This window comes from Elephantulus edwardii, unplaced genomic scaffold, assembly GCF_000299155.1.
Source record: "Elephantulus edwardii isolate Elephantulus edwardi_28Jun2011 unplaced genomic scaffold, EleEdw1.0 scaffold00106, whole genome shotgun sequence".
Lineage (NCBI taxonomy): Eukaryota > Metazoa > Chordata > Mammalia > Macroscelidea > Macroscelididae > Elephantulus > Elephantulus edwardii.
This window is the reverse complement of record NW_006399856.1, coordinates 9,657,154-9,668,787: the sequence shown is the minus strand read 5'-3', so window position 1 is coordinate 9,668,787 and position 11,634 is coordinate 9,657,154. Positions and strand designations below refer to the sequence as shown.

Sequence of the window (11,634 nt, the reverse complement as noted above, 5' to 3'; positions counted from 1 at the left end):
TGCCCTTAGCCCGGTGCCTTGACCCACTTATTTCCCAGCTCCACCCTCTAGCAGGATACCACTTCATTCTACCAAATGCCTTCAGAATTAATTAATCTCCCATTGTCTGATCCATGACCTGACAGCTTGTCAGAGAGATTTTGTTTTTCTTCTTCCTGTGCCCAGTGTCTCTTAAGTTTACTTGTACTATCTCCGAAGGGATGGTGATGTGTCCTGTAGAACTCCTGTATAGATTGTGTTTTTCTGAGGCCCTCGGGCCCAATCGGTTTAGGCTCCGCCTTGGGGCTTGTTACCTGGAGGCGTGTCATAAGCTATTGTGCGAGTCCTCTGTGTTGCCTGGTCTCGGCCTGAGCCCGTGCATGTGGCTTCTGGCTCCTGCGTCTGCCGGAGGCGGACGGCAGGCAGATCCTTCTGCTCCTCCCCTCTGGTTTACACTTTATATATGGGTAATGTGAGGAGTGAATAATGAGATAATACTGAATATAGTCAATAGATGAAATTGATGACCATTTTGTTACTGTGATTATTGCCTCTTTTAAGAGGTTTTAACTCGGTGTGTGTTTATGTGAGAGTTTGAGGGTTTAGAAAAGAAGAAGATGGTTAATGTGACTCCAGCAGCCACTGACAGCTGCCACCCCTGCTTTGTGATCATTTTACACATTATTGAGCTTTGAGCTTTGTTCTTTGGCTTGATTGCCGCCTTGGACTAATGCTGACCCTGTCAAAACTCCAGCTTCTAGGGTTTTCTTTGCTTGGCCATTCTTTCTATTTCCATGTCCAGCCTTTGTATGAGGAGTTCTCCCACCAGAATAGACTCCAAATAACAATATTCCTCTACTACTGAAAAACATCGTGGGTGGGGAGAGGAAAGCGGAGTCATGGTAGGTAATGGTAACGTTAGGTAATGGCCGGGCAAAGACAACTGGAATCAGTTGTCTAATGTCTGTTCTTCTGTTGCTCAAACCTTCTAGATGGTTCATTCGTTATATTTCTGCAGGACTTGCACACTACAGTTCTTTGAAATATTCTCTTTAATATCCTGCTTCTTCAACTGTTCATGGAAAATATCTTTTGGCATCTAGATTTCAATTGTGTTCAACAGTGTTCTTAAAATGTTAATGCACTTCTGACACCAACATGTGGGTTAGTATTAAAACTTACACTTGGAAGCGATATTGTCAAACCACACTGATGAATTTTTCTGATTACAAGTTTACATAAATACTTATTGTCCTGGTACTCAGAAGACAATACATATTGACTTTTACATTCTAAGCCAAAGATCCTGAAATACAGTATTCAATACTTATTTTAGAAGTGATGGTCACTATTTAGAAATTTTTTAAAAATTATCCAGCAGAATATAGAAATTGCTGAACTATAACATTAATATTACATGCAAATAAAATCTCACTAAAGATTATTAAAACTGGATGGAACAATACATTTATAGAGAACTGACAGAAGTTCAGTCTGGATTTAGAAGTTGTGGCACAAGGGATATATTTTCTGATGTCTGATGGATCTTGGTTGAAATCAGAGAATACTAGAAGGATATCTATTTCTGTTTTATTGACTATGTAAAGGACTTTGTATAGATCACAACAAACTGTGGCTAACATTGAGAAAAATAGGAATCCTAGAACACTTAATTGCACTTATGCAAAACCCATACTTAGACTAAGAAGCTATTGTATGAACAGAGCAGAGAGAACTGCCTGGTTTGACATCAATAAAGGAGTGTGTTAGGGCTATACCCTTTGTCCCTACCCTTTCAATCTATATGCAGAACAAATAAGCCAAGAAGCTAGATTTTACGAGGAAGATGTGGCATCATGATCAAAGGGAGACTCATCAACAACTTACATTATGCAGATGAAACAACCTCACTTGCTGGAAGTGAGGAAGTCTTGCAACACTTGATACAGTACATAGTTAACAGCCTTTAATATGGGTAACATTTTAACTTAAAGAAAACAAGAATCTTTATCACTAGGTCAATAGGAAACATCATGAAAGATAGATAACAGATAGAAATTATCAATTATTTTATCTCTCTTGGATCCACAATCAATACTATTGGCAGTAGGAAGGAAGGAAATCCAAAGACCTGTTACGTTGGGAAAGTCTGCTATCAGGGACCTCTCCAAAGTGCTGAGAGCAAAGCCAAAAGATTGAAGACTAAGATGCTCTTGATCCGAAACATGATCTTTTCAATCATTGGCTATGCATCTGAAAGTTGGGCAATAAAGGAGGATAACAGAAGGAGAATCAATGCCTTTGAGTTGTAGTGTTGTATGAGAGTTCTGAATATCCCATGAATTGCCAAAATGATAAATAAATTTTGGAAAAGATGTAGTCAGTTTCCTCCTGGGAAGCAAAGGTAGTGCTTTTTTTTTTTGAACTTCACTTGGAATGGGGCATCCTTTGAATACAGACATCATGCTTGGAAATGCAGAGGGACATGGAAGGAGAAGACCCTCTATGAGATACGATGGGCTTGAGTAGACAATGAGGATAGCACAGGATAGGACAGGGTTCATTGTTTACAGGGCTGTTATGAGTCATAGTCCACTCAATGCTACTTAACAACTAGAATTTAGAATTCATGCTTGGTGAGCTGAGGGTTCACATTCATTTTAACAGAGGATTGAAATCCAAGAATTGTTAAAATAAAAAAAAATAATAAAACTTATAAGGATAGTAAATTCAGGAAGCATCTGCTGCCCTCAGTATTAAGTTAAAAGGGAAAAAGTTTGAAACCCCTAATACATAGAAATGTGTGTGAGCAGTCTCATGTCAATCCCTTATTGGACATCTTCCGCTCGTTTGCTGACCCTCCATTTTTCCGAGCTTTTAAGAAATAGTCTCACTTTGCTACATGTCCTGAGTAAGAAAGATGAAGCGTCACCATCTTTGCTTCCAAGGAGCACTCTCGCTTCACTTTTCCCAAGTCAGATCTATTTATTCTTTTGGCCGTCCATGGAATGTTCAGTACTCTTCTCCAACACCGCAGCAACTCAAAAGCCTCAATTGTTCTTCTCTCTTCCTTCTTCATTGTCCAGCACACCAACAAGCAAAAGACAATCTAATCACAAAATTGGCAAAAGAGATGAATAGCAATCTCACCAAAAGACAGGTCATATGGCCTCTAAACACATAACAAAAATGCTTAAAATCACTAGTTAGTAGAGAGATGCAAGTCAAAACAACAATGTGATATCATCTCACTCCCACAAAAAGGGCAAAGTGAAACAGGGCAGCAAATAATAAATGTTGGTGACTTCTCAAGAGAGATGGGAACTCTCATACACTGCTGGGGGGAAAGTGAAATGACTGTGGAAGATAGTCTGACACTTTCTGAAAAAAGCTGGAAATAGAAATATCATTTGACCTAACTGTCCTATGATTGGGAATGCAACCCACAGAAAACAGAGTTGCAACACAAACAGATATATGCACACTCATGTTTATTGCTGCATTACTCACAGTAACAGAGAGATGGAAACAGCCTGAGAGCCCATCAACAAGTGACTAGATAAACTTTGGTACAATTGCTTCATCTTACTCAGATTCACAATCAACAATCTTGGGACTGCTGTTTTTAGATGCTGTTGAGCTAATTTATAGTGATTTAATAACAACTGATCTATCCTGCCATCCTATTCTCATCATCTCTGATATACTTGAGTACACTGCAGCAGTCACTGTGTCAATCCATCTTGTCAGGGTCTGCTCTTTCTCTAACCCTCTGCCTTCGAAATTAGGAAATCAAAACATGTCTTGCATTCAGAAAATCTGCAATCAGGGACCTCTCCAATAACTGAAGAACAAGAATGTCCATTTAAAGACTAAAGTGCACCTGATCCAAGCCATGGTCTTTTTAATTACTTGCTATACATCTTAGAATTGGAAAGTGAGAGACTAAATTGGATAGAGATAATTAGAGATTGCATATTGGATGACAGAGAAGAATTGATGCCTTTGAGTTGTGGTCCTGGAGAAGATCACTTAGTATTCCAGAGACTGCCAAATGAACAAATATTTCTTGGAGAGAGTACAGTCAGGATACTTCTTGGAAGGAAGTATGATGAATCTTTGTCTTACTTTTTTTTTTTTTTTTACATGCTGCTAGGATGAGTCAGTCCTCGGAGAAAAACATCACACTTGGAAAGGAAGAGGGTCAGCAAAGGAGGGGACGTTCCCTAGTGAAATGGATTGGAAAATGACTAGGGATGACAGAAGGATTGATACCTTAGAACTGTGGTGTGGAGAAGAGCGCTGAACATCCCATGGATGGTCAGGAGAACAAACAAATATGTCTTGGAGAGGTGCAGCCAGAGTGCTCTTTGGAGGCACTAATGATGAGGCTTCACCTCAAATACTTTGTGCATATTACTCGGAGGTGTTATTCCTTGGAGAAGAATGTGATGTTAGAAAGGGTGAAGGGTCAGTGAAGCAGAGGAAGCCCCTCAACCACCTGGATCGATATGGTGGTTGCCACAATGGGCCCTTGGTATCAGGAGGTGTGAGGATGGCACAGGATAGAACAGGGCTCAGACCTTCTGTTCAGTGTCTCTATGAGTCCTATGTGACTTGATGACACCTGACAACAGTAGTTTTTTGTGGATAGGATGATGTTAAAGGAATGGGATTGACTTTCTCTTAACAATTATAATTTAATCAAGAAACAGTTACTGAGTACTTATTCTCAGATGTATGCCTAGAGAAAATAGTGCCACTAACATTGTGTTTTTATTTTTGATTTCTTACAGTTGGCAGTGGAATTGCAAAGGGGACTGGAAACAGCTCATTGGCACTTCCCTCAAGTGGTACTCAGAGCAGGTGCCATACCTACTGTACCTAGATACACCTCTATTTAGCAAGCACAAAGAGATGGTCTATGGAATGGAGAAACAACTTTTAGTGAAGAAAGAAAGGTCTCTGCCTTTTTAGAGTTCTCATGTAATAGACAATGCAGAGAAGATATTACTTGCATAACATATTGAAATATGAAATATTCTGAGTGTTCTAATGCAAAAGTACATAATTTTTTTTTTAGTATATGTGCTGCCGAAGCGAGCACAAAAGTACATAATTTTGAGGATCATGAACAAGAAACTCCTGACCTGAGTGTTGGTACATCCATGAACTGCTCAGGGAAAGAGTTTTGGGTGAAATACCATTAAGCTTGAGGATCTAAAGAATTAATCAAGATTAAAGGATAAGGGAACGCCACATAAATGAAACAATACATTGGGCAAGAGGAATTGTGACTCATTCTGGAAGCTTGAACTCACTTCTTGAGGGTAGACTGTGATGTACAAGGGAAGGAAGTGTGAGCAGAGAAAAAGTGGAATCTTGAATAAGTTCAGGGATCGTGTAGTCAGATAATTCTTGCTGCAGTGTCCTGAATAAACCAGGAAAAGAATAGTGGGAGCAGAAAGAACAGGTACAGAGAATTATGACAATTCAGGACAGAGCTGTAAGTGATCAAAACAGAGAGTGTAGATTTGGATGGAAAGTAAAAGTTGAGAAATATTTGAATGGCAAACCTGAGGGGATTAATGTTACTTTGTACGTGCAAGATGAATACAAAGAGCTATTTTTCATTTTAAAAGTATTTCAATATTTTATTAAGTATTCCAATAAATGTAACCTAAAATAATGAATTGAACTAGCATATTTAACACAAATGCCAGGGAATAACATTAGATACATTAAAGACAAGAGATGGATAAATTTTATATATGTGACTAATAACTTATTTCTCGGAGTATCTAATGTCAGTATTTTTCCATTAGATTGATGAGGGATTCACATAGTTCAGATATTGATATTAAGCCAAATGCCACATATAAGTAAATAAAGCTAAATATAAAAATAACAGCTGCCAAAAAAATTGTAAGGTTTAACATGTTCTAGAAAAGCAATGTGACCTTCAGGAGTGATTAAATATTAAATATTCATTGTATACCAAAAGAAATATTTGGGAAAACTTGGTAAGTTTAAAGCTTATAATTGGAAATACAGTAAAACCAGGATTCAGAAAACATTTATTAACATTACTTTAGAAATTGATAAGCATAAATGGGTAGCTATCTAACACTTCTGAACTCACGGAATGAAATGCACCAGAGTCATTTATATTCATCCTTTCTCTCTTCTTCCAGAATTATTTATTTCTCTTCTCTTTGATTCAGAATATGTAGCTTCTGTTATATCATTTCCACTCCCCCAGAAAATTACAAGCACTTTCTATATTTGCTACTCCTTTTCACAAGATTTCAACCACTGGGGGTCAGGAAATGTACCCCATTAATCTTTGGCATTAATCACATCTAACACAATTCCCTCCACAGAGAACCCGAAGAAAGATGAAAAGGTAGATTTTGTATCAGAGTCAAGGATTTTTGTTCTCAGTTTCATGAAATATAAAATAAATTTGAGGGCTACACCTTGGTACCTTATTTTTTTTTCCATTTTAAAAACCTCAAAACGAAAAAAACAAAACAAAAAAACCATAACAAAAAAACCCCCCACACAACCCATGTTATTTCAATTAGAATATGTTTGGATGTGTTACGTATGTATGTGAGGTATAACTTATACCCTCCAGTTAGCTAAGGATGCTGACTTGAGTATGCAGTGGAGTTGCTGAAGGGAATTTTATTATTTGATAGAATAAAAAGTAAGAAAAAGATAAGAAAGACTAAAGGTAAGAGGAATATTTTGGGTGAAATTGAAATGTTGAAAGGAAATCTGACTCATTTCCTCACACGTTGTGCTATGTAAATTCCATCTCTATGTCCTCATGCCATTTTGACTAAAATATACTTTTTCTTGGTGCTTTGTAGAGATCGGTCTATTTTTAGAATACTTCATAACTCTAAGTATTGCCTAGAGGTGGGAGGTGGACACAAGAAAAATGAAAGGGTAATAGAGGCAACTCTGTATTTCAATAGTTATCTGCTTATTATTGTTATGTATTTTATAATTATAATCTATTTGTCACCCTTTTATTATACTTCTTATGCCAGTCAAAATTGAAGACTATTAACAGCTGAGAATTAGTTCAGGTAAGCAGGAAATATTAACGTCATTTTCATTGCTACCATTTCCCACAGTACTTTGCCACTTGTGTTTCACCGCTGTTGGTGGTAGAGATAACATGGACTCTGCTGCCATGGTTGCCCTGTGCTTGTTTGGTCCATGACAACTGTGGCATTATGTTAGGTGAAAGAAAGTACAGTTTAGACTGTTGGATAAGTTAAATAGAGAATAGTTGCAGTGTAGTAGATCTTGCTAAAAATTTTTCTTCTCTAGACCCTTGTCTTTAATATATCAAGCTATCCTACGAGGTGACCCACCTACATCATCAACAGCTGTATGGGTTGTGTTTCCCTCCTAGAGCATGCTAGCCTAACTACGAGGGGATCACCTAGCCTTGTCACTAAATTGAGCAGATTCAGTAGTAGAATTTGGTGGAAACTCAGCACCCAGGAAAGAAGAAGCAGAGAAAGCAGCACCTGTCCTTCAGAGAAAAAGGTTCCTATACCAGAGTTATCTTGCTGTTGATTGTGGAGTTGCTTGGAATTATTGAGGGATTGTTTCTTGCTGCTGACTGAACTACTTGAGGAGTTGTGTCTTGCTGTTAACCTGGTTTGTGCCTGTTATTTACTAAACCTGGACTTTCACTGTAGGATAGCCTTTGTCTCCCTCACCCCAAATGGTTTCTCTCATAAACTTTGCAACTGTGATTAAAAAAAAAAAAGAAAAGATTCCGGAAAACCCAACTGGTTATTTAGAATAAATATCAGACCAAGTAATCAGTAGAAGTAGGTGCAGCAGAGAGGGAGGCCATGTCTGTTTTATACTGTTTTATATCAGTTTTATACTGTGGATATTGTTGATAGAAAGAGTTCCCCTTTGTGGAATGAACAGAAGTCACATTCAGCCCTCATACTTTTTCCCTTTCTAGTACAATCTAATACAGTTTTTTGAGCTTTTACCCTTCTTCTAAGATTATGATAAAAACTAAGTCCAAACCAATTGCGAAGGAAATACTTTGGCTTAAACAAGCTTTAAACCAGAGGCTCTCAGCCCCCAACTAACTGTCAATCGAGTAAAAAAGGCCTGCCTTCTGGATCCCAACTACTTTAAAAAAGAGACTCACAGCCTCTAACTAATTGTTAATTGTAAAGGTACACCTAGAAGGTCCTAATTGTTTTAAACAAGAGACTTCCAAGCCCCCAAGTCTTACTCAGCTAAAAAAGGCCCCTTCAGATCACGGTGACTTTGTTTCAGAGCGTAGGTGTATACTGAAGAATTTATAATACATGTGATCTTCCAGAAGTAGATTATCAAGTTTTCTTCTGACGCATCTCTGTGTGGATTGTAACAATCAAACTTTTGCTTAGTAGCTGTGTGTTTAACCCTTTTCACAACTTTGAGGTTGCTAGGCTCTGACTGTTGTTATGTCCTATCAAATTGACTGTGACTCAAAGTAATTCTATGAACAACAGATGTGAACTTGGCCCTATATTATGCCATCCTCACTATCTCTGAAATACTTCAGCCCAACGTTACAGTTACTGTGTCTCTGGTAGATGCTAGAAAATGTGAACCTGAGTTTTGGGAAAATCACATTTGTATTCAGAATACACTAAAATAAAAAATAAAGTATCTGTACCTAAAGAGGTGACAGTGAGAATATTGCAGTCTGTATTGGACTTAACAGTCATACTGATACTTTTAATTCACTGTGTCACCATGAGCTGAAATTAATTTAATCACAGCATATAGTCTTAATTATTCATACTCTTAATAAACTGAATATTTCCACATTTTTCAGTGAAGTAAAATTTTACAAAGGTTAACGACTTAACTAATTTTCTGCTCTTGATTTTGCTCTTGTTATTTTTTTTAAACATATCTCTTTTTATGTTAGGTGCTATAATTAGCACAATGTGTAGGATTGTTAAACAAGGTTGGCAGATTGAATCCACTAGCCACTCTGTGAAAGAAAAGTAGTCAGTCTCTCTGTATAAAAAGATGGAAAGTTACAATGGGTCAGGACCAATTTAAGGCAATGGGTTTAGTTTGGGATTTTTAGCATATATATTACAAATCCTATAATAAGTAGTACATGTTGCCACACAAAAATGTCCTTCACATCTCAACTTGAACACATATGAGCACATGTTATAGTCCATTTACCAAGTGACACTGCCAACCTAAAGGCTAGATGTCTCAGGAGGTTCAAATCTTCACTTGTTTCTCTGAAGAGATAGGCATTCTCCTCCTATTGTGATTTTCAACCTTGGGAACCAGTAGAGAATTTCTATAATGTAGAATTTGACTTGTTAGTAGTCTGTTTGAGAATTGTTGCTAGCTGTATTCAAGTACAACTCAAGCAACCCTGTGAACAACAGATCTGAACCCTGCCCTATCCTGTGCCATCCTCACACTTCCCGACACACGAGAGTCAGCCCATTGTCACAGTCACTATGTCAATTCACCTGGCAGAGGGTCTTCTTCTCCTTCACCTTTCTGAGCATAATGTCCCTCTTCAAAGAACGAGCCCTCCTAGCAATGTGCCCAAAGTATGTGAGGCTAAGCTTTATCGTCTTTGCCTTCAGGAAGCGCTCTGGCTGCACTCTCTCTAAGACGTATTGGTTCTTTTGGCAGTCCATGGGATGCTCAGTACTCTTCTCCAACACCACGGCTCAAAGGTGTCAATTCTTTTTCTATCATTCTTATTTATTGTCCAGCTCAGAAAGACGATGGCTGAATCAGACACATTTTAGAGAATTAGACATTGTGAAACTAGAAAAGTTCTATAATGAGTGATCCATCAAAAGCCCTCTGGATAGAGAAAAACACTCTTGCACATATTCACGCCGTATCACTGATGAGGCTTAAATGTAACACTTCCTATAGCCAGGCACACACCACTCCCCTCAGGTAAGTTCATTCAGGTAGATTTTAAGCTTATGCTATATGAACTCTATTTGAACCATATCTGAGGAGACCAAGAAGACTTCTCTGTCAGTTATTTAATACCTAAGCCTAAACGACTGTCTTTTAAGGCTGTTGGCAAGAATACTTTATCATAGAACATGTGCTTGCCTGGAAGTAAGAAACAGAAATTAGAAGGTCAGAGACAAATAGGAAACAGAGAAAAGAGAATGAATAAAGATTTTCCCCTAAATTTTCTCCAGTATCAACTCTTCTAATACGACTTAGCTTACAAAAGTTATAAAGAGCTCAGGGGGTGTTACACATCCCAATGTTCAACGGTTTAAATCTAGGAGATATTGTGTCCATATTTAAAACACCTCTCCTTGTATATATGAAAATACAGTTACTCTTTTAAGAACAAAGGAAAGATAATTTACTACTTTAACAAAGCATCATCAGGACAATAGCACAATGGGCAATAATTAGCAGTTAAGAAACAGAATTCATGAATGATATAATTATACTTAAACATAATCAAAAGTTCCTCTTTATAGAAAAATTAGCAGTACTATATTTGTAATTAAAACACCATGTATATTATCATTTACACACATTATATATTCCCTTCATATTTCTGTTTGGTTATTTTTCCCTTGAGGGAAAAAATGTATATTAGTAATTTGGTTTTCAAGTGACAGTAAAAAAGTTTGATTGCCTTAAATAAATGACTAGGAAGCAAGTAATAAAGGCATATCTATTGAAATCAGGTATTGTGTAAGGAGCCCTTAGGTGCGATAGTGAAGTGTTTGGTCATAAGTGTCAAGGTCAGTCGTTTGAATCCACCAGGAAATCTCTGGGCTTAAGCTGGGGCCATCTGCTTCCTTAAATAATGGCCTTGAAAACTCTATGGGCAATGCCACTCTGTCCTACAGGGTCTCTCTGAGTTGAAGCCATTCAATAATAAGTTGGCTTGTTGTGGTTACTGATAAGAGGGAATGTTACCTGCATTGATAATGAGGGTATTTTTAAAAATATTCTGTTTAATTTTCACAGAAGTCTTGAAAGCAACCATTGTTTATAGCTGAGAACACTGTGAATACTATAGAGCTTATCATGACTAGTTAGCAACAGAAGTGGCATTTGAATAGAGCCTTCTGATAACACATCTGTTTTGTTAAGCTCTCTTGCCTTTCCAAGCTTCAATCTGTCGGACTCCAGTTCCTTAAGACAGAAACCCAACCCAGCCTAACCCGAGGGAAATATCCCTGGGAGGGATTACAATTGTTATTTGTTAGTGTTTTATGAAGCTATATTAACAACTAATCAATCAATAATTTGATTGGTTCTTGTAGGAAGTGAAAAGGAGACATTTTGCTGTTTTCTGGTTTTCTAGCCTTGTTCTGACAGAGAGTCACCAGCAAAATGCAGGCTGAGAGTGTCTCTTACCTCAGAACACAGTGTAAAGAAGTCACATAGTCAGCCATTGATTTAGCCTTCAAGTGGTACCTTGTAAACTAGAAAGGGGGTACAAAGGACCTAAGGATGTCTAGTGAGACCCTAATTCTTTGTGTATTGATTTTTACATTATTGCTTCTGGTTATGAATTGTAGGTAAACAACAACAGCCCACTTAATGATCGTTAATAAAAAAGACCAGGGCAGGGAAGGCTTC

At 37.6% G+C, this 11,634-nt stretch overlaps 1 pseudogene; it reads left to right on the top strand.

Moving 5' to 3' along the window:
* Window positions 1–200: 200 nt before the first annotated feature.
* Window positions 201–11,634, top strand: part of LOC102845457 — a 38,725-nt pseudogene continuing 27,291 nt past the window's right edge.